The sequence below is a fragment of the Periplaneta americana genome, chromosome 9 (assembly GCF_040183065.1).
Source record: "Periplaneta americana isolate PAMFEO1 chromosome 9, P.americana_PAMFEO1_priV1, whole genome shotgun sequence".
NCBI lineage: Eukaryota > Metazoa > Arthropoda > Insecta > Blattodea > Blattidae > Periplaneta > Periplaneta americana.
The window spans coordinates 43375721-43402148 of NC_091125.1; the positions used below are offsets into that span (position 1 = coordinate 43375721).

General features: G+C 34.4%; 1 protein-coding gene across 5 annotated transcripts in view; it reads left to right on the forward strand.

Annotated features, from left to right (window-relative positions):
• Window positions 1-26428, forward strand: part of LOC138705869 (solute carrier family 2, facilitated glucose transporter member 1-like) — a 243569-nt gene that overhangs the window by 49484 nt on the left and 167657 nt on the right. For 2 of the 5 annotated variants that reach the window (XM_069834568.1, XM_069834570.1), the window contains exon 1: window positions 20743-20780. The exons of 1 other annotated variant lie outside the window; for it this stretch is intronic. The gene's annotated coding sequence lies outside the window, so the exon portion shown is untranslated. Of the gene's footprint in view, window positions 1-20742; window positions 20781-22212; window positions 22352-26428 lie in introns of those variants that run through there. 2 more of the 5 variants (XM_069834569.1, XM_069834571.1) reach the window with 1 other exon arrangement.

Consider the following 26428-nt stretch of genomic DNA (forward strand, 5'->3'; position numbering starts at 1 on the left):
ATTTAGATTTTACATACTGTATAAGTTGTTTACTTTCGAGTACTTTTTCAAATTAACGAAGCTCAGGAGAGAAATGTGGCCGATTTAGAGTAGACTGTAGTATTATACTTCAAATGAGTGTGTTTTTATTAAGATCATCGTGTTTAATTATATTTTTGTAAATTCAATAATAAATTCGATATTCTATTTATTAAATTCATTTTCTACTTTGGCATGAAGGAGAAGCATAGAACTGCATCCTGTAACTTATTTTGGCATATCGCTCCTATATCGGGAATGATTTTTAAACTTGAAGGGTAGTGTTCTTACAGATATCCTGACTCAGCTGTATAGTGCCATCTGACTATTCAGTCTTAACGTTCATAAAGTTCCGATGGAGTCCCACTAGATTGCCCTTCCGCACCCGAAAGCGTACTATATATCTTTACACAGACGCCATTCGTACACCAGTCAAACTACTACGGTGGAATGATGGAGGTAAACGGAAGAACCCCGAGAAAACATTTAGGAACCTTGATTGTGTTCACAAATATGACTTTGCTATCGCCAGGATTCGAACTCGGATCAGCAGTCACTGTGAGCCAGTGATCTACCAACTGATGTACCAAGGCGGTTATTAAATATACACATTATTATTCTAGTACTTCAGAAAACACGAATAAGATAGGCCCCAATCATATACTATTTTTATCATTATTCTAGTACTTCAGAAAACAGGAATAAGATAGGCCCCAATCATATACTATTTTTATCATTAAAAGGTCTGAAATTGTAACATGCGTTACAAGAGCGGTATGTTGAAGTTTTCATGTTCGAGGAAAAGTTTGAAAAAGCGAAACGTAGTTGAGCTTTTTTAATTTCCGAGAATTGAAAGAAAACATACCGCTGTATCGTACATTATTTTGTGCGAAGATCGTTTATTACATACCTGAAAGAGGAATTTCTAATTAGTTGCAATGAAATCTCCATCTTGGTTCCTGTTCAATGACTGCAAATTTGCAAAACAAAAATATCTATCTTCAACATTGTTGCTTTAAGATGTTTTCTGTGTTTACTATACTCCAGCAGGCCGTGATATACGTCTGTCTTTTTTTTCCCCGTCTATGATGAGTCTGGAATCTTGTTGATTTTTTCACGGCTTCCTTAATGTTACTTGCATCACGAATGCAGTAACTTCAGTGGAGTTGTAGAGTTTATTTAATTTTTGCAAATATTTAAAAACAATAATTAACAGTGCAATTTAGGTGAAATTACAGTGGTAAGTTTCCAATTTATAATTATTACTATATTGAACGTCTCTAAAAATAATATGTGAAAAGCCTAAAGCAGTAAAATCAATATGCCACTTAAGCGGTAAGAAGAGGGAAATTGTTATGTGTGTTAGGTTGGGAATACTGAATGTGGAATTTTAGACTTTCCGCGGATTGGTTTTGTGCGGAAAGCAAGCAAATACGCACGATCTCGCACAAAAGTATTCTTCCTTCAATGTCTCTCAACGTAGTAATAATTTCCTCAATTTATATTTGAGGAAACTGAGTTCAATAAATGTATTATGTTGTTGCACCAATGTCAGATTTTATTTCCCAGTCTGTACCTGAAACATTATCGGAGCTCGTGTATTCGCAGAAGTTCGTTATCGACACGATATGGTAGAGGAAATAATTTCTTGGAAAGACACGAAGGCTCTACCCGTTGCCGCCTACCCTGGTATACTAGCGACTGTCAGTCTAATAAAGTTCAGCTGAAATTCAGTACGTTCAAGGTCCTTCCTCGTGGTATTTTTACCCTCTCGTGTATACAGAGGGATGCGTCGGACATCGGGCGACGAGACCGGCTTGTACGTCAATATCAAATACTGTATAAGCCTACTTGAGAGCAGACTGATGCGATGGTGCAAGCTAACATTGATTGCATCGCCAAAAACACGTAATGAAATTAGATACGGTGTTATTTCCAGAGTGATATTATGGCTGAAGAGACTTCAAATGAAAATGTTAATGAAAACAATTAATCGCAACAGTTCGTTTTCAAGTTGAAATGAACTGTACCGCCTCTTCTTGCGTAAAAATATGTACTTTTACTATCTCAGTAGACCTATACGAAATGTAAAGAAAAAGTATTATGTACTACAATAGTATATTTTGAAATTTTCACGAAAAATACCTTATCAGCATCCCTGATAACGATAATCAAGAAGTGTTTTTATGTTGTATCTTGTATAGAATACTTTTGTTTTTTTTTAAGTATTTTGTTCAATCAATCAATTCACTCGTAATTATGTACATGAAACAAAAGCATTTTGTTGCAAATTAGTCGACCTTCATTTTAATATATAACAATAAATTTTGGGTAGTCCATATACTTGTGAGGGGAAGAAAGGAAATAAAGTACCGCAAAACTTTACTATAGCGTACGAAGTTGGTGCTTAAGGGGGAGAAGTGATAAAAGAGTGGCAAAAGACATAGAAACAATTAAGGGGTTAGGTACTGCTTACAGCAGTAAAATTTTGGAAATATTCAACATTTTTTCCTCCATTACCGTATCTTGTACAATAATTAAAATTAGTATGTGTAAAACATTGTCCTTCTGCTATATGAAAAAAAAATATATATTTTTACGATTTAAAAAAAATTTACATTTTTTTTTCAAAATTCAGTTTTTTGAAGCGTTTCCCACATAACTAAAAAGCTATCCGCCATTCTGTGATGAAATTGTTTGTGTATATTTATGCATGTCATAGCCTATCTACTACAATATGATGCAAGATCACTTCTCTACCTTTGATTCATTGACTGATAAAAATTAAAACCATCAAAAAATGGTCAAATATCAGTATTTTCTTCTAACACAAAACATAAAAATATTATTTATTAAGCAATGTAGTTGAAAGAGCATGATATTGTAAACATGAGTTTCAGCAATAAAATAAAGGAGAAAAAACATGAAAAAGTTAAAAGGTTTATGAGTTATGAGGGAAAAGCTTCATCACTGCACAGTGAACTACCATCATTATGAATTTTGAAAAAAAAAAATAATAATAATTTTTCTTAAATCGTAAAAATATTTTTTAATATAACAGAAAGACAGTGTTTTACACATACGTATTTTCATTATTGTACAAGATACAGTAATGAAGGAAAAAAATGTTGAATATTTCCAAAACTTTTGCTGCTGTAAGCTGTACCTAACCCCGTAAGTGTTCAACCAGTACGTAACTATCAAAATAATCGGAAGGTAAAAATGTATGTAGATAAAATGTCCAGAGAAAAAGTGACTACTAAGTTTAGTTATTCAATCAGGGAAATTGGAATGGTAGGAAGAGAGGAAGTATTTTAATGTAAGTTTACAAATGAAGGTTGAGTTGAACATTGACTTACAAAAATAGTGCCTAACGAAAAATTTATCGGTGTTGAACGTGAACAAATAAACATGTGATTCTGTGACTAGTGAAGAAATAGGGGATAAGAGTGATGACAGAAGTAAGGAGAGGTAGAAGTGATTGTAAATTGGAGATGAAAGTGAACGATTATGATTAAGTAGTGTTGGTAAAAGATAGTATACAAATTAAGGAAATTTTAAAAGATAGGAAGTATTTCAATATAAGGAAACAAGAAAAGTAGTGAGGTGATCACAAGATAGAAGGAAAAGTTTTCAAGGTGAAAGGTTAGATAGTAAATTGAGGATATGTATTATAGTAATAAGAGTAGTAGGCTAAAGGTAAAATAAGATGACTGCACACGTCGATGAAAATTTTTGTGTGTTATTGTAATTAGAAGGTGATGGTGGCGACCCATTAATAAACAAGAGCTGTAGAAATAAATAACATATCGTATAACAATAAATGGTGATTTACATGAAATTAAAGGATTTTCTTCTTGATTCTCTTCTGACATGAATAATTCTTTAAAATCAGACCGAGATATTGTGTACCAGAACGGAAACGGCGATGTAACGTTTGTAAGGTGATCCGTTTCGACACTATAACTTCGTGACTAATAACGCGATTGAAATAAATGTGGTCTCGTTCGATCGGGTATACTACTACGATGCCAACATGAACTTGATGGGGGCCTGCGGTGACTGGCAGATATTTTGGGCGTGCGTGAAAATTTCCGTATAGTAGGCCTATATCTAGCGATTTCGATGTGCTAGCGCCCTGATTTTGGTAGGTAGGGCCTACCAAACGAAAGACCTCGTCTAGATCTGTCGATACGTATTCACGTAAAATTCACGGCTGTATCCCCGACACAGATACGCCTATTTCTTATGCAAAAGATGAAGTTGCATTATTGAAGAGGCGTAGTCCGTAAATATGGCCAAAATTATCCCTTCGTATGCTGATCGCGTTAAACAAGTAGTGGAACTAAAAAGCAAGTTTTATGGAAAAAATAAATAAAAAATACCAACAATAAACCAAATACAACAACAGAGCCGGGATTTACGAGGAAAAACATTCTTGAAACGAGCTATGAAGTTGCGTGGAAAATTTCTAAAGCAAAAAACACGCAAGGAGAATTTAAAAAAAGTGTTTCATTAAAGTAGCACAACATGTTATATGTAATAGAGAGGGGAATGAACTGGCACTCTACACCATTATCTCCTGGCTTAGTTGTCTCATGAGTGATGCTTTATTGGTGTCACTTATGAGGTCCAGTCTTGTCTTCGGATAGTTCACTAAATAATAACAACATAGACAACAACGTGTATATCCTCGTTAGAATGAGTTTTGGAAAAGTTCACCATTATTATGATAAATGATAAGTTAAAATTTATGGTGAGCTCTTTATTAAAAAAATCATTTTCGTTTGCATAAATTTGAGTTTTTGTAGTAAATGAACTAGTTTTGTTTCATTAAGGATGGCAATGAGTTTGTACTGTTTGATATACGAGCCGCCACTGGGCAATAGCAAGGAGGGTTTGAGACAATCTAGCTCACGATGTGAATGAGATAAATGTGTTTGCTACGATCACTGTAAAACGGTTTAATGTATAAAAATGCCTACCACTGTATTAAAGAAGTCAGAGATATGTATATTTTTTTCTAATGTGAAAAATATCCTCTGTGCGCATTGCGGAAAATGAAAATTTATCCCCTTATTTGGATATACACTAAATTAGGCTAGTTTTTTTATTTATACCTTTCAAATGATAATCCAGGAAAATATACTATGAATTTCTACGAAATGAAATTGAAATAATATACACTGACAAAATATGCATTCTCTTCATATCACTAATTTTTTTAATAACATGGCATTTAGGTCCATATCAGAATTTTCCTTTCTAACTGACATTTGATAAACAAACGCAAAATCCTGTGACTTGACGGTATGATCTTCACCTGAGTAAACACAAGACGTAGACTACCAAAGATAAATTTTAATGTCCTAGGCGGGATACGAATTCATAATCATACCTAACAAGCAACATTAAAAGTGCGCCTCAATTATTGCACGGTAGTAATAATAATAATAATAATAATAATAATAATAATAATAATAATAATAATAATAATAATAATAATTTTTGGGGAATTTTGTCTCTACTCGGTACTTAACCTGTATTTGATAATGCAAATACGAGTAGTGCATATTACCCATGTGTAAAAGGAAATGCATGTTTTGCCCTATACAAGGAGCGAATCATTAAAAGAACGTTTTATGGTAACTTATTAAATATTCATTTTTATATTTACTTTTTTCCATAGGCCCTATCTGTGTCGCGTGGGTACCGGTTTTATGATATAAAAATAAAATGTACAGTCTTCAGCTACAGACGTAGAAGTCCTATAATGACTTTCGTTACACTCATGAATGGCAGAAAATAAGGTAAATATGTTGGCATAGAGTACATCTAAATTCTGATTAAATTAATTTCAATTTACTATTTATATTGAATGTTTCAGTCAATTATTGTGCACATTTGCTTGCATATTTATTTGATTTCTAATATATACCCGGGCTTTAGTGATGACCTGAAAATGCAATAAATTAACGATATGGAATTATGAAAGATCCCTTCAATACTAATAGGTATGTTGGAATATATGAAACTGAACTAGCATTTATTGGTTAATCTTTTTAAATCACTTTCTGTATAGTTCGGTTTTAAAACAAGTTTAAATGATACACTGTTTAAGAGAATGCAGTGACCACCCTCTTGGATATGAGTTTAACATGTCTCTTATGCCCTTTTTGAAACAATAGGGTCAGTGCTCCGGACAGCGGTGGGGAATCTCGCTCTTCCATTGGTCAAACACGCGGGTGTGTCTCGAAACTCACTGCGCAGTTACAAATGTTCTAGTTTTTTGGTAAATACAGGGAGTTTCAAAATTGCTTAATATCACTGGGCTAGTTTCTACTGCCGCAAAGTCTTCTTGCTACGGAATTATTATGTTTTTATTATCTGTTGATATAAACTGCTTGCATCGAGTTACGCGTCTTGAACTGAAATCAGACGACATTTGATATTTTTCACAACTTGGCACAGACAGCGGCATCGTAACTGACCGTAGTTCGAAAATGATGTTCAGCGTCTCTTTTCTTGGCGGAGGTTTCGTCAGTTAACTTCAACGTGGGCCGAACCAACATTAACATCCTTTCGACACCCCGTCTTTGGTGGGTGGACGAAAGAGCATCAGTAAAATAGCTATGCCATTTTCCACTAAAAATAACTTGGATGTTTTAAACTTTAAGTATATACTTTTTTTTTTTTTGAGTTCAGGCCTCCCGACATTCTTGTCTTGCTTGTTGGTTCATACTTCAACACTAACTTCTGTGTTTGTTACTTGCATTCTTTTATCTCTATTGATATACTGTTTTTATGTATAGAAAACCTAGGCTATTCATTTCTAATTCCATTGTTATATTCCGTGTACTCTTGTAATACCCTTTACGGTCAACGGAAATTTCATTTCGATGATAAGATAAACTTTATTTTTGGAAACAGTCTAAGGCAAGTAGCGAAAGAAGTGATATATCTTTATGTTTTATGTCTTTAGAAGACTTCTTTTTTATATAAAACGGTATAGTAAGTGATACTTTTTGTAAATTAATCAAGATGAGAGGATCGACAAAGATATTTCTTTATATTCCATAACTTGAGCTGTGTATCCTCATATGTTCTCTTACACTTCCTTCGAAATGTTCTACACGTTAATTACTGGGGTACATATAATTTAAATCATGTAGGTTACAGAATCACAAATTCATAATCACATATAATATCACTTTCTGAATATTTAAAATACCGTATTTTCCCTTCCAGAGACTAAACGAATAACTAGTACTTCGTGTATATATATTTAATCTTGTTCGGTACTTCAGTTAGTCTATGAACTCTCGCTACTTAGACATATATTTTGCTTTTTATATATTTTCTCGGCTATACAGTCCAAAGTGAGCCTTGACCTCATCCTCGGCTTCTCCTATCTTTTTCTAAGTTTCGTAGTCGTCTCTATCTTTATCTTTCATGCATTTTTTCCATTGTACGAGATACTACAATACTACATTTTCTTAGATATCTTTCCTTCCCCACTTGCTTCACAGGTCATAACTACATTAACCTCCAGGACATTTCAAATATCGTTATATCTTCATATTTGGCAATTTAATAATGCTTAACTTATTTTGTGCATAATTCAGCAAATTATTCGAGCAGTTACTGTTTGATTTTGAAATTCGCAATCCTATAATAAATATCTACATACAATTACCTACTCCATTTGGAATTCAGTTAAATATTACTCTTATACAAACTAAATATACTTCTGATTTGTGTACAGTATATATGGAGTAAAGATTGGTAATATTTTGATACGAGTAATATTGTGACAGTTCTTTTTGAGAATTTATTACAATTTTACTGAGCGAGAGAAGAACCGGTTTTGTGCAACAACTTGTCCACGAACATGTCTTTAATACGTTGGCACAAAAAACCAATCTTCTTCTCGCTCAGTAAAATTGTAATAAATGCTCAAAAAGAACTACCACAATATTACTCGTATCACAGTATTATCAACCTTTACCCTACACCGTGTCCGTATAAGATTGATACAGTACATTGTTAATTTATTATACCAAAGTAAGTATTACAGTTACACAGTTGCAACTAGCGCCATATGAAAGACAACATAAACGCTTTACGCACTCTAAGGATGCTCAATGTGAGCTCCTTTCCTAACTCGACAAATTTCCAGTCTACAATCCAGTTCATCTCAATCTCTTTCCAAAACATTCTGTCAATTGTCTCGATAACTACTGTAATTCTCAACTTCCATTTATCAATATCCAGTGGCAGAGGTAGCAGAAACACTTTATCTTTCACATAAACCCAAAAAATAAGTTATTACCCGTCCAAGGCGAGTGAGGACCTAAGAGATTAGCGCGCCACTTGTTCTATTTACGAATGATGTCCTGCAGGCGGTACAGTCAGATTATAAAGGCAGCTGGAGCACCAGATATTAACGTAACGTTATATGATGCAACCACGCATCTGGATTTCATGGCATCATTTTTGGTTGAACATAAGAAAAAAATCTTGTATAATTACATAAATAAATAATATTTAAAAAGTTAATATTATTAGTGTTATTCTTAGTTACACATAATTTTAGTAACTTGTTATAAATAATATATTTCATTAAACACAATAGGCCTATATAACGTTCCACCGATACATTTACACTCGTAACACAAAAAGAGTATAATTATCATTATCAATATTATACAGTAATTAGGGATACACTTTGAACATATTTCATTGCAACAATGTTTAATATTATATATAGGGACAGTAGTTTCTGTCACATCCAAGAACGAAGAGAAATTGAAGAAAATTTTATTTCAGTAGACAAAAAATAACCCTTACGGAATCAGTTCTATGTAGTAAATAATATGTCATTAAAATCATGATTTTAATTTGATTCTAATCTATAGAGCGAGTCAATTTGCCTATTTTATATTAAAAATAGAAAATCTTACAGGAAATACTCCTATTAAAAACATTCACCTACTTTTATTGCTTTTGTACAAGAATAACCATTTTCTTTCCACTATAGAACATCTTAACAACACTTCGAGTAACTCGTTAATGCTTTTATTTCATATTCTATAATGTAACTACAGTGGAAATATAAATCTTACAAGCTTCCTCATTAATACAGTGTTGGCAGCTGTTTAGGTACAGAAGCATAAAAATCTTAATTGGTCAACATAATATTTCTCCAGTACATCATACAGCGATGATACTATATGTCGACATAAATCGTTAATACCGACAAAATGTTAGAAAATAAGACTTAAGACAAAATTATCATTTTACTGCATTATGACTTGCATTCCACTCAGATACAAGTCCATAACAACAAATGAAAGCTTAAGTTTTTCTTTGCAACAGCTTTTCAGGAACTAAAAATTGTAGAAAAGAAGTGACTTGAGCCCCATTGACCATATATATTATTTTAATGTACCGAAGTACATACGATATTTCCATGCAGAATTCTGCGTCATCATACGATGTAAGAGTAATGGAACGGAGAAAAATTCTCTCCGGCGCCGGGATTTGAACCCGGGTTTTCAGCTCTACGTGCTGATGCTTTATCCACTAAGCCACACCGGATATCACCCCGGCGTCGGACAGAATCGTCTCAGACTAAGCTCCAACTCTTGGGTTCCCTCTAGTGGCCGCCCTCTGCACTACGTCATAGATGTCTATGAACGTAGGACCGAAGTCCACACAAGTTGGCCAACTAGTCACTCATAACGAGTGCACCTCAGCACATGTGTGGACTTCGGTCCTACGTTCATAGACATCTATGACGTAGTGCAGAGGGCGGCCACTAGAGGGAACCCAAGAGTTGGAGCTTAGTCTGAGACGATTCTGTCCGACACCGGGGTGATATCCGGTGTGGCTTAGTGGATAAAGCATCAGCACGTAGAGCTGAAAACCCGGGTTCAAATCCCGGCGCCGGAGAGAATTTTTCTCCGTTCCATTACTCTTACATCCCATTGACCATGCACCGAAAAGTATGAAAATAAATAAATAAATAAAAATTTTACTTTAGGTAGGTCTATACGATAATCTTCAGACCTACAGCTCGCTGGAAAATGTAATCAGAGATTTAGTTTTTTTTTTTTTTTTACTGGTTATAGTAGAGACTACAAGACAACTTTTGTACACTCTTACGTTTTGAATTTGGGATTTTTTTTTTCCATACGTCCTAGTGTACAGGCCAACTGAGAATGAACTCACAACCACAGTATATAAACAGTTTAGTTCGCAGTACCGCCGGGTCCTCGGTCACCTTAGACGAGTAATACATGGACTCTAATGTATACTAATCTTAATCGTGAAATCGCATTCGAGATTACTACTTCTCAACAGTCTCAGAAGCATACAACCTGTAATTGGCGAATCCTGGCGTTAAGACAGACAATGAGAAGCTTTACCGCCAATTTTTAAATAATATGACTTCGACTTTTCCGTTGCTACTGGTTATTTTGTAGGCATGCTTTGCAGTTCCCTTTGTATTTTATGTCCGAAAGTGTATCACTCATTTACAGACACGTTGTATATACACATATAATTTATATTTTCTGTCTTCTTTGGCTTAAAACAATATTTATCCTCCTATTCTTCTGTTTCCTCCTCCTTACTCTGTTCTTCCCCTTCCTCACGCTCTTTCTCCCTCCTCTTTTTCTATTTTTCCTTCTCTGTATCCTTTTCATCTTCTCACTTCGTATTATTCTTTATTTTTCTCTTACTTCCGCTCTTCCTCCATTTCCTTTTCTTCACTTATTTTCGTTCTTCTCCTCTCCCTCTTATTTTTCCTTCTCATATTCCTCTTTATCCTCTATCTTCTCCGTTTTTCCTCCGCCTCCCCTTTTCCTACTCTTTCTGCCTCTCTTCCTGAACCCTCCCCTCATTCTCCCATCTTACACTCTTCTTTCCATTCTATAGTCACTTTGCTTTTAGGCTTTGTGCCAATTTCTAGTATCGTTGTAGGGATGTTTATCCCGTAAAATGTACAGCAGCCTATTACATTGTCAAAGGTTAGAATCCAGAAGGCTTGATAAAATATTAACAGTTATAGTACAGTATTTTACAAACGATTTTTGGCAGCTCTAATTTCATTCAGTATGTAATATTTTATCTCCTATATTCATCATTAATTACTTAATCCGTAGTTTTGTTCACCACTTTCTTGTTTTTCGCTCAGTCAATGACAGTAAATATCGTGTACTAGCCATTAGACAAATAAATAAATATTCGTCAGAGAATTCGATCCTTTCCACATAATTACACGACATTTCCGGTATTAAAAATTTGTATAGTGTTCTTTATTTTCTGATCATTACTGTCAATATAATTTGTTATAAACTGAAAGTTGCTCTCATTCGATCACTTAAAGAACATTTGAAATCACACTACTATCGCCCTCTGCTTATCTTTAGTGCCAGCAATTCATCACTCTCACACCGTTCGCTGGCATATTATATGAGTGATTAACAGTGTCACTGGTACACAGTGGTGCTTCAGTTTAATTAGTTTCGAAGAATGTGTAATTATTAACCTACGGATAGCGAGGAAAAATTTAAAATTATTTAAACTGGATAATATCGTCTTGTGTAAGTGGCAGACCTATTACGCCCCAGAGGATTCTTATTTACAAAGATTTCATGATTCATCTCTCGAACCTCTTCAAGCGGTGATGAGAACATATTTCTTTTGTGTGCGTGCGTGCTCGTGGTCGTGTATGCGAGCGCCAGATAAAACGTAATAGGCCTACACTTAAGTTGCCATAGTTGGAGGCTCTGCTAGCAGACCTCATATATTCTGGTAATTTATTTGTTTATTTCTGTATTTATTGTATAATTTAATTGAGAAAGCAAGTTTGATGTTTAGCATCGGATATACTGCAGCCTCCTATCGGTACATATTTTCCCAAATCACATTTTGTGCTGTTACCTACTTCGTCTTTGAGAGGATTGTAGAGACTCACGAGCTAACACTCACCCCAATTTCACGAGACTTTGTCCTGCAAATACAAGGTGCAATCAATGTATTTCCGAACTGAACTTGTATTTATTGCGCCGTTAAATATATATGCACGTATCACTGAAGATCATTGCTTCCATGCCTGTTGAATCAGTCTATCAAACAGCGTCAGTTTGTCTTTAAGAACTGAGCCTATAAACGTGATTTTGTGTAAACTATCAAGAACCTTTTGTGATTTTTCCTGGAAGCTCTCCATATACGCCTTATAGCTAGTCTTCTTCTCTGCCTTTCAAGTGATGCATTTAGTATAGATTCCAGACGTTTCTCTGGCTCTACAGAACTTCTCCGTTTTTTATGACCTGTGTGTTGCCTATATTCAGGACAGTCCGGAAACTTATTGTCTCTTATAAACCGGCCTTCTCAATCGAAACTTGGCGGAACAAATTACAGCTGACCGATAATTTTGTCTGAATTCGTTTTAGTCATGGAAGGCTATTTTACTTTCCTCATATCTACGACAGCTTAACTTCCCTTCTGATGTTAAACCATGCCAATAATTTGTATTGGTCCTTAAAATTGGATATTCTCTGTTAATTTGAATTCACGACCTTTCGATTTAATGGCAAGCATAGTAGCTATTAGACCATTCAAGAACGACCTCTTTATTTTATTATTATTATTATTATTATTATTATTATTATTATTATTATTATTATCATCATCATCATCATCATCATTATCTTCTTCAATATCAACTTCAGGGATTTAATTAGGCCAATCGATATGTTCCGGTTTCAGAACAAACTTTCAGTACCACCCAAAATTCCAAAATCTATTTTCTATTCTTCGGCCTTTGAGTGTCAAAAGAAGTTCTCAATACCAGCCAAAGAGGAAATAATTCGTAATGAATTATTTGTCAGCAATCCGAAGACTGGTTAGAACCTCATCAGTGACACCAGTAAACCATCGCTCATGAGACAACTAAGCCAGGAGATAGTGAGGGAAGGTAGTCAGTTCCTTTCCCTCCATTGCATACATCGCTGATATAATAACATAGTTCACTAATTAGAGTTTGAGATATATGGAACAATTATTGTACTTTCTTTAACGCATATCGTCAAATGAATGGTGGTGGTGGTGGTGGTGGTGGTGGTGGTGGTGATAAAAAGCTTGGGCTGCAGCCATAGGCAAAATTTCACTTCTTTTTATATCTACGCGTGTAACTGACGTCACTGAAACTTTATCAAACCCAAGCTGTGTTATTTAAGTCGTTACTAATATTGTCATTGTAATTGCATGTTAGGTAATATCGTAGTAGTTAACGTGAAATTCGCTTCAGAGTGTAATTGACAGCCATTTTTCTTTATAATTAATATTCCTCGAAAAAAAAAGTCACAGTCTTCAGACTGCTGACTAAACACACATACATCACCATTCATTGCGAATTATTTCCTCTTTTGACAGTGATCCATTTTTCATACTGTCTATATTATTTCCTATTTCCTTTGTATATAACTTGTCTCACCTGTCTATTTTAATACTAAACGATGTCTTATGTAATTAATTTAGAATATTCTATTTCTTTCCTTACTCAATTTAATATACGCTCTTGGAATGTTATTTCTACAGTTATTATTGCACGTGTTTCTTTTTATACCTACCCGTGTATCTGACGTCACTGAAATTTTATAAAATCCAAGCTGTGTGCTCTCTTGTTTCATTCCAAAGAATGAAAGTTATTTAAGTCGTTACTAATAATGTCGTCATAACTTCATGTTAGGTAACATCCTAGTAGTTAACGTGAAATCTGCTCCAGAGTGTAATTGACAGCCACTTTTTTATAATAAACTAAATATTTCCCGAAAAATAAAAGTCGCATACTGGCATTAAAATCTCTACTTATTTTATGTAAATTGTGTATACTTATTTACTTACTTATTAGTTATTCATTTATTGTTTGTCTATGTATTTATGTAGGTATTTATTTATTTATTTATTTATTTATTTATTTATTTATTTATTTATTTATTTATTTATTTATTTATTTATTTATTTATTTATTTATTTATTTATTTATTTATTTATTTATTTATTTTATTTATTTGGTTATTATTTAGTTAATTATTTATTTGTTTAGTTATTTACTTATTTAACAACGATTTCAGATTTAAGTCTACTGTCAGCGTCAATTGGTTGATGGAATAATAAAATTATTAATGTCTACTCTACATTACCCGGAATAACAACGACAATAAATAGGGATAATCTAAATCACGAATAATACAAAATAATGTTGCGGAGTCCGAAGTTTCCGTGATTGCAATAAGTTTATCTTTATTCTTTTCTTTAAAGTTCAAGCGTACTATTTGTTCAAGTCAATGCACGTGACTCATTTCCTTTACTGTTTATCCTCTATTGTTAGAGCAACTCTTCTACGTTCCAAAATCTAAAGATACCTAATTGTTTCTACACTTGATCTTGAACACAATAGCAAGAGAAGAATATCTACTTACAGTATGTACTATTCCTATATTTTGCAAGTTAACAGAAATTTGAGTTCGCTAGCTTTAGGTCTCGGGGGTGAAGAGAAAGTTATTTGAAGGACGAAAAGATAGCCATTATCTGGAGACAAAACAAGACAGCACTTGTTTCTGAAACAGACGTCAACAACTGAGAGAGGAAGAGGAGGAGGAAGGCACGGTTAATCCTCAATCCGAATAATCCGACACTAGATTATAATGGAGAGTCACCTGTAATTGGTAAAATAATTATAACAGCATCAATCGTTGCGAATGTTAATTTTTTTCTCAGAAATTATGTAGAGGGACCGAGATAAAACAATTTTATTTTAATAAGATAGTATAGTTCAAAACTCGAACCCAGATCATGTGAATACAAAGTTAGCACCTACCCAACAGCTAGCTTGTTACTTCCGACACGAAAGTTTTCAGAATGTAATCAAGTTTGCTACTATCAATATGTGATGGACTATAAGAGAGCGGAAGCCAAGTGCGATACAATTTCCTAGTGGCCCAATTTGAGGGAGATATATAGCTACTGCTGCGGCGTAGGAGAAAAGATAAAGTCTCAACGAGAAATTTTAACTTCAGAAATATTGTGGCGTTCACTATATATGATGGAGTCGTCTTTTGTTGTCATTATTACTGTGCTGCAAGCAGGCCGAATAGAAGTGGAGACTCTTACTTCGTCGGAAAAACATACCTGAGCAGTAAGGAAAGTCGGCGTGCTAATAAATCGCTCATACTTCATGTTTAGATGTATAATTTTCTGTATTATTTTGGCGTAGAAAAGAAGTTAAAAGCTGCTGGTGATCAGGTTTGTGGTCGTCACAAGAGTGCAATAACTTTTAGAATTACGATTATGAAACCGGAGTTACTAGGGTAGCAAAAAGAATGGTACATTGGAAATTCCCATAAATTTTATTTTCCAATAGGATAACGATAGTGGATCCATTTTAGACAAGAACTACTAGAAGAGAAGTGAATGAAATTGGAATTGCCTCTCCCGATATCTCATCGAGTGAACTGTGAGGAAATTCAAGTAACAAAGTGCACAAATGCAATTCCGACACTGAAAAATAATAAATTCGAACTTTGTGAAGAGATGTCAGTTATTCTTAAATGGAGGCAGAGAACATTCCATCAGCTGTCATGAAGTGGGTAAGTAATATTGTTTTTTTTTTATTTATTAATAATAACATTATAAAATATAAAACGTTACGTGAAAGTACCCCGAAAGAGCAAAGCTCGTGTTCGGGGACAAGTGTTAATTCACTACCAATAATACGGCCTGGTTAATTTTTCTTTCTCGATTTACGCCGTCAGATTTCGTGGTCGTTTCCGGTAATTGATCTGCTTACATACTGTATATAGCTTAACTGCTATAAGCCCACCAACTTCTTATTCCCGATTGGAGTGAGGTCGCTGCTATCGCTAGAACAGGAAACATGTAACGAGTTCAGTAGTTCGGACTCCTGCCGTCGGTAATCGGAACTTGGTTGGCCTATACACTTGTAGATTGTAGCTTAAAAATGATCTGTAGAGGTAGCAATGGGTGACAGGAGTAAGAGACAAAATCCCTCGTGACTGATGTCCAGTCAGTACATAAGAACCTCAACCTGTCATATGATGTCATAATTTGTTGTTTCTACACTTCGATACAAGCACTTGTGAAGTCAACTAGCAATGCTTAAGGAAATTACATATTATTAAGTAAACATGTTTACAAATGGGAAAATTTCAATTACTACTAAACATATTTCAAGAATGTTTCACTAGTCAGAATGTGACACTGGCTGCCGAAAGGAATACACAATAATAATCGAATCTGTGCGCGATTTGTTTCTGCGATTTTTTTATGTAATATAGATGCTTATATACTACAAATTCCTCAATCGAGGAAATCGCTGGCTCTATTACTGTCTCGAGTGGTGAAAAGTGATTTCAGTTGGATATTAGAACTTTTAAGTCGAGAGCTTAATGTGACATCATACCATGAGAACAAGGACAATGTAACTGCTCTGTTAGGAAGTGGAGTGTACCACACCGTCTTCCTGAAAGTTACGGTAACGAGAAAAATCCTTCCGCCCCGGAATTGAACCTGGCATCTTTCAGTCCGTAGCCATATTGGGCGGTAGTAAATTGCACGAGCGCTCAGACTTCCGGTATGTAAATTTTGCTGATTTTGTATATGGTACGTTCCATTCAATGTAGTGAATTGCACTGTTTCTCATTTCATTAACTTTTGCAAAAAAAAAAAAAAAAAAAAATGATTCAGGACTATAGAATTACATGAGAATGTAGACCTACTATATTTCGTCAGCTGACTTTTTATTTCACTACATTGGCCGTTAGTATGAAGGTATAACTCTCCTACGCATCGAAAATACTAAACTTTGAACACTTCAGACAATGTCTTGGTACACTACCACAACTACACTATATCGCAATGTCTTTCATTACCTCATTAGTGTCATCACTCCTGCTACTAGCAAGCGAGAAAGGGATTTAATCATTAGGCCTATTAACAATTTTAAATTTTACAGAATAATGAGCTTCAGTCTTGTGAAGTGAATTTGATATATACAGAGTGTCTGACTTAAGCCTTTCATTTTTGCTCAGGAGCCCAAATAACAGTCGAGACATCTTGTAAATATTTAATAGTTTCGTAGGCGGAATCAGAGATGGGTATAACGTTCAACGACATCATCACGTGAAAGTTACGAATTTTAATCTTCATATGTCAATTTTATGTTAAACACGTGCTGTCAAACTATTATGTTAATTATTATTGTCTTTCTCCTTTCAAACGTTTATTCCTATCTTGGATAATGTTTTATTGAGCCATTTGCACTTCTTATAGTTTCTATAATATTGTTTTTTTAATATTCAAGTTATTTAATCTTTCAAATTAATTTGTTTTGTTTTATTCCAAATAAGCAACGTATCTTTAAAGAACAGACAGCGCAGAATTTTAACACAATTTATTAATTTATTTCAATATATTTTGAATATGCCCCGCCTAGTGACACTGTCATGAGAACGTCAAAATCTGGGTAAACCAAGAAAAAAGTTGGATCCAGACTGTGACAGACCATATGGTCTAGGACATACGAGGTCGATGGGAACCCACATAGAGTTGGACGATGTCGACGTAATTTGGTTGCTGGAACATCTTATATGTAATTATTATTACTATATCTTTTAATTTTGCTTTTACGAGTTTCAGAGACTCGAACCGTGAACGGTTACCGACGATAGAATTCGAGCTTTTATAGCTACTGCTGTGGAATATTCTTATTCATATGATGTTATGATGGATCGCGTATTTCCATTTTAAAGCAGTATTAATTATACATTTACAATATTCTAGAATCATCTGGAATCGAAGGTCGAAATTAAAAAGCGCGAAAAGAAGGACCGAATATCGAACCCTCTCAGACAGTGGAAACATTCATACGAACACATCACTCCAGCTAAGAGCCATGAGCTATCCTATAGAGATCCGCGTATTATAAAAGTTTGTTTCTTTACTTAGACGCATTGTATGAATTAATGTACCGATTAGACCACCGAACCTGTCTTTTTATTATTCTAGCTGTTTTCAATCGATACTTAAACTAAAATACAAGTGCTGCGAGTTAGAGAATTCCAACCACGAAAAGTATTGTGTCACTCCTAGTTGTGTTGTGCGTAATACCTAAAATAATTTATTAACAACTTGAGTCAAACACACTGTACATTCCTAAAGTGTAATGCAAAAGTATGTATATTTGGAAATAATACAAATAGCGAGTTTGTTCATAACCATGATTGAGGTGTCAATAAAGATGCACACTAAATGGTGAGTGCTATTGTAAAACGTAAAGCAATGAAAGATACATCTATACGGCCGAGCGAAGTAATTCGTACAATTCTAAAATAGATGTCTATCTACAATAATCTTGAAAAAAATGTAACTCTAATAAAAAAATTCTTAAGAAAAGATATTCCAAATTACAAACTGACAGCAGTGAAACTCGTGATATGATTCTTAGTCAAAATATCATAAGTAACTAACAAAGGAGAAGATTTTGTGCAGCATAATGACAAACATAGCGGTATTGTAATTTTTAGTTGTACGAACTTAGACATTTTAGTAAGGTGTTCTTTAGTGTGCTATATGTTGATGGGACTTCCGACTATTGTGCTAATTTTACTTTCAATTGTTTATTATTCATGACTTTATGAATGGTCATTACATTCCCACAATATTCTGTTTACTTTCAAATAAAAGTAAAGATTAACATGAAAAGCATTTGGTGTTGTTTTTCGAAAATATAAGGAACAGTTCAATTAGAAATTGGAGCCCACCAAAACAATTTCAGATTTCGAAATAACTATTCATGTTGCTGTGAGAACTATGTGGGAAAATATTGAAATTATTCTGTGTAGATTCCATTGAAATAATTCATTAAAAAAAACAGAAGTTGGGCTTGGAGTGTGAATATAAAAACTCTTCATGAGACAATAGTTATACTATATATTCGGGCTCATATTTGAGCCGGATGAAGAAGAGAGATTCGTTTATGTTAACTCTGATGCACATACAATTTGAAACTGAGGGAATGAAATCTGCTTACTTTGTTGAGAATAATATTTTTGTGAATAGGCCATTTTACTCAAAATATGTGGGCAGCGCAGTCTACAGACACTGCTGGGCAACGAACGTGTGCGAATCTCTCCATTCTACTTTTAACTCTTGTTTTAGTTCTTATCATTAATCGATACATGTTTTTGTGGAGTTAATCTCTCATCAGACAGAGTCTTCACATAAAAATCATTACAACAAAAATCCACACATGAGAAGAAATTAATACAAAAAAAAAAAGAAATAAAACTACACTCTAACAGAAATTATCGATCAACAAGAAGGAAAAATTGATCTGTTCAAATTCATTAAACATATGATTTTTACCTTCTCTAAACAGTAATAGTGTTCATCGAGTATTTAAAAAATGCAGAATAAATTATTCAAAGCATTTTAAGTTTAGTACAAGTTATGCAAACATTTCAAGAGTATTGCTTCAGTGTAGTTTGCATGTTCGACTCCTTGCCCTACAATTGCAGTATTTATTTGCTGTCCAGATTACAGTCTTTCAGTGAAACGTACAATCGCCCTCCTATCTAAGTGAATAGATTTAAGCTTACTCGATCTTAGCCAAGGCTAAAAAGCGGTCAGAGAGTGGTGCCGATCAACCACCTTATTCTTAGTTACTTCCAAAAGGGACACTTTGGGTGCTATTCATAGAAATTTCGCTAGCCCGCGCTACGAGCGTGCTAAACTAGCCACTACTATCGACTGATTATTTGTACAGGATTCATATCATATCATATATCGCTAACACTGGTTTATGAATACGAAAAACATTAATTCGCTATCATCCACCGGAAGGCTGCGCTAAGAATGTCTATGAATATGGCCCTTTATCTTTAACTCACTTATGATACATAAACTATAATACAATAGTAGTAGTAGTAGTAGTAGTAGTAGTAGTAGTAGTAGTAGTAGTAGTAGTAATAATAATAATAATAATAATAATAATAATAATAATAATAGTTCTCTGCGTTTATAGCAATGGAGCCGGGTTCGATTTTCGGCAGGGAAATGAAACATCTCTTTTCAATAGTTATGTCTTTTGTTTTCGCTTGTTCTGTATTGTTTCAATATGATATGATTGTTCCCATGATCTGAGAACTTCTTTTTGTTGAGTCCTAATCTTTACACAATTGAGGATGTACTTGGAGGTAGGTGAAAATAATAATAATAATAATAATAATAATAATAATAATAATAATAATAATAATAATAATAATAATAATAATAATAATAATTCCTGTCAAGAACCATTGTTAATTCTGAACAGTATTTTATGTTTCGTATGTGCAACTCACATTCTTTACACACTTCACCTGTACAGTGATGTAGCAAACTTATAATTTGAAATATTTCGTCTTTAAAACGTGCAAATTCCCAGTCTCTTGATCATTTTGGTCCAGAATTTCTGGTTCAGGAAATTAACACGCAAGCGCAGGGGAGATAGATTTGGTGTTTGATAACACAAAACACCCTGTAGCACGTGGGCGGTAGAATATTGACTGGTGCGGGGGTGGCTCTTCCGAAGGGGTGAGATAGTGACGTCACAATATTATATGCCAGAGTGCGAATCCCGGCCACAGTAGACGCAAGGTGACCGAGGCAGGCGGTTCAGCGGACCCGCAGAGGTACGTACTAGTACAACACAATACCTCATTGAAGTCACACGTGGGAACACACACCCCCGCACGGGACACCCAGCGGCCCGCTGCGTGATTCGGAAGCGCCAATGTGTTAATTCAGTTCTTATTATAGCAACTTGAAAGTATTAGTTACATAGTGTGTTAATTGCTGGGGTCATCATAAGTTAAATGAACGCACTAACCTTGAATTCAAACTACTCTCGACAGTTTTGAATTAAAAGTATGTCATTGAATAATGCTCTGCTAAAAGACACCAATCCACACAATACTTCAACAGAGAAAAACACAGCTAAATTTCAGTCTTAATGAAAAGTTAACATTTAGAATGTTTATACTTAATATTTGTGTCAAATAGTCTTGCAAAATAAGTCAGAAAAGAAACTCTTGGGTTCAAACAATAGAATGAATGTAAGGAAACGATTTATATATTTATCTTGGTCTACTTTTTTGTTTTATTTCGTGAGATGCTTTCTTTCTACATTCAATTGAACACTCAAAGAAAGTAGTAAAGCATGTGAAAATGCAACACCTAACCCACTACGTACGCCCCAAGTCGAAAAATGCCATTACAAGTGATATCGCATGTTTTGTAGCATGAAGTACTGAAATATTTCGAGACATGTGAAAAAAAATACTTATTCTTCTTGTGACATGAGGACGTAAATCTATGATAACGTCATGCTGAGGTTGTTTGAAAATGAACGTGGGAAGATATTTCAATGAAATAATTTGAGAATCGAGAGAGGTCAGAAATTACTGAACGATTGTGCACGATATTACATAACTTGTTTAGAGTTTGAAGGAGGACGTTTATTAAATACACTATACTCCTTTTTGGTGCAAGATAATGCATATCTTACTGAAGCCTTTCTGTGCGTGTAAAAGTCAAAACGACAACTCAAAACATAGTTGTTATGTTTGTGAAACAAGCGCGGCAAAGAATTTGTCTGTAGATGGAAGGGAGGAGAGAGAGGAGTAAGGAATTATCGAACGGCAGAACACGAAATTATTTATGTTCTGAGATGTTCATTTAAGGGGAAAAGTTTAGCAGAGACACTGACATTAGTATACGTCTGTAGAAATTTGTAAATGTATTAAAAATGGGCTTTTTTTACTTAAAATTTCTCTTCATGTTGCCAAAAGATCTTATAAAATCCTAAAATATGGTTAAATTGAGAACTAATATTACGCAATATGAAAATGTTAGTAATGTCGGTGTCTCCTACTTCTGTAAATCGAATTACGTAACTTCGAGATGGACCGTTCCAAATCAGAGAGGGGCTGTCGATACAGGTGAACAGGGCGGATTCTCTGACGCGGGAGCCTCAGGTGGGACCTAAAGAGAAACAACGAATTGTTTTGCGATCAGATTTGTCAAAGAGAGATCCTACTGTGTGGTGGCGGGTTAAAAAATAATACTCAGAACTGTGTAGCGTGTGTTTGTATATTTGTACATGTTCGTTTATCTTACTCTCTAAACATAAAGAATAATCTGTCAGGAGGAAACTGACTTAAATTAAATAAGGAAGGATAAGAACTCTTCGACGAACCGACTGGTAGGTTACACGTAACAAATTTGCTTCGCAGGTGTGCATTTTTTGTTGAGACTTGCCCTTTAAGTGTAAGTGTTTCGACTTCAGTTTATCTGTTAAATTAATGATACCGTATGAGCATAGGATTTTATTCAGTAAATTGTGCTGAACGGCGATGTAAAGAGTGACTCGAAGAGAACTGTCTTGACCTACTTGAATATACTGTTCTAGTTTGTTTGCAAAACGCTAAGAAATCCCTATTTATATAAATGGTCCCTGGAATCGCGCCGAAGAACGAAAAGATAAAACCAAGGAATGCCACAATATCAAATCGTGTGAATTATATACAATATAATATGCTCAGAATGAAGGCGGCGACAGCGTTTTGATTGAGATAGCATGTGTAAATACAAAATGTAAATAAAATTGTATAATCAGTTTCAGTTTACATAAATGTCCGTGATTATGATAAGCTTGTGTAACGCGATACAATTCTTCATAGTTGAAGAAATATTCAGCATATCTGGAGGGAACAAACTTTACATAAGAAGAAATACTGTTGCTTTTGCGGCCTAGAAAGATATTATTATAACGTAACATTATTACATCTTACATACATTTTATAATCTAATAAAACGAACGCGATATAAGCCCTCTCCGTCTCTTAAAACGTGACATACCATCTTAAATGTTAATATTGTATTATCAGGCAGGCGAACTAGAAAGCAAAATCTACTCAGAGTTAAGTTTACTTCAGGTGGTGGACGCGATTACCTGCTGATCCGAAGCTGCTCTCGGGCGTGATTCAGTTCCCGTTTGAGTTGTTTATCAGGTTTGGTTTTTTCGAGGTTTTTCCCAAATATAAGGCGAATTTCATGCAATGCCATGACTAATTCCGCCCTCATCTCGCCAAATACCATTTCGTTATCACCAATTCCATCGAAGTAAATAATCTAGTAGTTAACACACTGTCGCCAAGCGCGGGTTTTTGTCAAATAATTGATTAAAAATACACTAACGGATGATTAATATCTGAAGTAATGACTCTTTTGCAACTATAAAGTACGGGGTTTCGTTAAATAATTAACTGAATTACGCTAACGGATGACTAATCCCTGAAATAATGACTGTAGTGCAACTACCAAGCGCGGGTTTTTGTCAAATAATTGATTGAATACACTAACGGATGATTAATATCTGAAGTAATAACTATTGTGCAACTATAAATTTCGAGTTTTCGTTAAATAATTAACTAAATTACGTTAATGATTAATCAATCACTGAAATAATGACTGTTGTGCAACTACCAAGCGCGGGTTTTTGTCAAATAATTGATTGAATACACTAACGGATGATTAATATCTGAAGTAATGACTCTTGTGCAACTATAAATTGCGGGTTTTCGTTAAATAATTAACTAAATTACGCTAACGGTTGACTAATCACTGAAATAATGACTGTTGTGCAACTACCAAGCGCGAGTTTTTGTCAAATAATTGATTAAATACACTAACGCATGATTAATATCTGAAGTAATGACTCTTGTTCAACTATAAAGTACGGGGTTTCGTTAAATAATTAACTAAATTACGCTAATGATTGACTAATCACTGAAATAATGACTGATGTGCAAATACCAAGCGCAGGTTTTTGTTAATAATTGATCAAAATATATTAACGGATGATTAATATCTGAAGTAATCACTCTTGTGCAACTGTAAAGTACAGGGTTTCGTTAAATAATTAACTAAATAACGCTAATGATTGACTAATCACTGAAATAATGACTGTTGTGCAACTACCAAGCGCGGGGTTTTGTCAAATAATTGATCAAAATATATTAACAGATGATTAATATCTGAAGTAATGACTCTTTTGCAACTATAAAGTACGGGGTTTCGTTAAATAATTAACTGAATTACGCTAATGGATGACTGATCCCTGAAATAATGACTGTTGTGCAACTACCAAGCGCGAGTTTTTGTCAAATAATTGATTAAATACACTAACAGACGATTAATATCTGAAGTAATGACTCTTGTGCAACTATATTGCGGGTTTTCGTTAAATGATTAATTAAATTACGCTAACGGTTGATTAATCCCAGAAATAATTACTGTTGTGCAACTACCAAGTGCGGGTTTTTGCCAAATAATTGATAAAAAATATATTAACGGATGATTAATATCTGAAGTAATGACTCTTGTACAACTATAAATTGTGGGTTTTCGTTAAATAATTAACTAAATTACGCTAATGATTAATTAATCACTGAAATAATGACTGTTGTGCAACTACCAAGCGCGGGTTTTTGTCAAATAATTGATAAAAAATATATTAACGGATGATTAATATCTGAAGTAATGACTCTTGTGCAACTATAAATTGCGGGTTTTCGTTAAATAATTAACTAAATTACGCTAATGATTGACTAGTTACTGAAATAATGACTGTTGTGCAACTACCAAGCGCGGGTTTTTGTTAAATAATTGATCAAAATATATTAACGGATGATTAATATCTGAAGTAATGACTCTTGTGCAACTGTAAAGTAAGGGGTTTCGTTAAATAATTAACTGAATTACGCTAACGGATGACTAATCCCTGAAATAATGACAGTTGTGCAACTACCAAGCGCGGATTTTTGTCAAATAATTGATTGAATACACTAACGGATGATTAATATCTGAAGTAATGACTCTTGTGCAACTATATTGCGGGTTTTCGTTAAATAATTAATTATATTACGCTAACGGTTGATTAATTCCTGAAATAATGACTGTTGTGCAACTCAACTACCAAGCGCGGGTTTTTGTGAAATAATTGATCAAAAATATATTAACGGATGATTAATCTCTGAAGTAATGACTCTTGTGCAACTATAAAGCGCGGGTTTTTGTTAAATATTTGAAAAATACACTAACGGATGACTAATCTCTGAAATAATTACTGTCGTACAACAATAAAGCGCGGGTTTTCGTTAAATAATGACCTGAAATAACTGCACTAATAATTCCTAATCATTAACTAATCCCTGAAACAATGACTGTTGTGCAACTAACAAGCGTAGGTTTTTATATCACTAACGAATTTTTTTTCTAAGTCCGTGTTTTTTTCTCTTTCCGACCTACTGTATAAGCCTACTTGATGGACACAGTGGGACTTGCACGACTTGTGGACAACATGATGCTTGGCCCCCACTGAAGGCGATACAGAACATTTACAATGATGTCATTCATGTACTGAATGAAAATTGCCTTGGTAGTTGCGTGCACTGTCTTCGGCCTATTGTGACTAAGGCGAGGCGCTGTATCAGCTGTACGGCACTTCCACTGTTGTCAGTAAACGGCGTCATGTAAATCGCACTTCAGGCCCATTCACAATGAAAATTAAACATAACATAAGCGTTAACTTAAGAATGTAAACGTTACGGTAAAATCACATCATTAAGGCCCATTCACAATGAAAATTAAACATAACCGTAACATAAACACAGAAGTTTGCGCCCAGGCACTTCAGGCCCATTCACAATGAAAATTAAACATAACCGTAACATAAACACAGTAGTTTGCAGTCAGGTTATCAAATGGGGTCATTCACAATGATTCACATAAACACTGACATAAACATTGCCGTTAGACGTTAACATGAAAGTTTGCAAACTCCAAACTTTCATGCTTATGCTTACGTGATTTGCAAACAGTACACAATCGTAGAGCGCTGATGTATACGACAGAATATGAGGAAATGGCGTCGTTGTTATGTTTCCATGTTACCAAGTACCTTTGCGGTTATGTTTATGTTTCCATCATTAAAGGCTCATTCACAATGAAAATTAAACATAACGTAAGCGTTAACTTAAAAATGTAAACTTTACGGTAAAATCAAGAACATTCACGATGGGAACATAAACATAACCGCAAAGATACTTGGTAACTATGGAAACATAACAACGACGCCATTTCCTCATATTCTGTCGTATACATCAGCGCTCTACGATTGTGTACTGTTTGCAAATCACGTAAGCATAAGCATGAAAGTTTGGAGTTTGCAAACTTTCATGTTAACGTCTAACGGCAATGTTTATGTCAGTGTTTATGT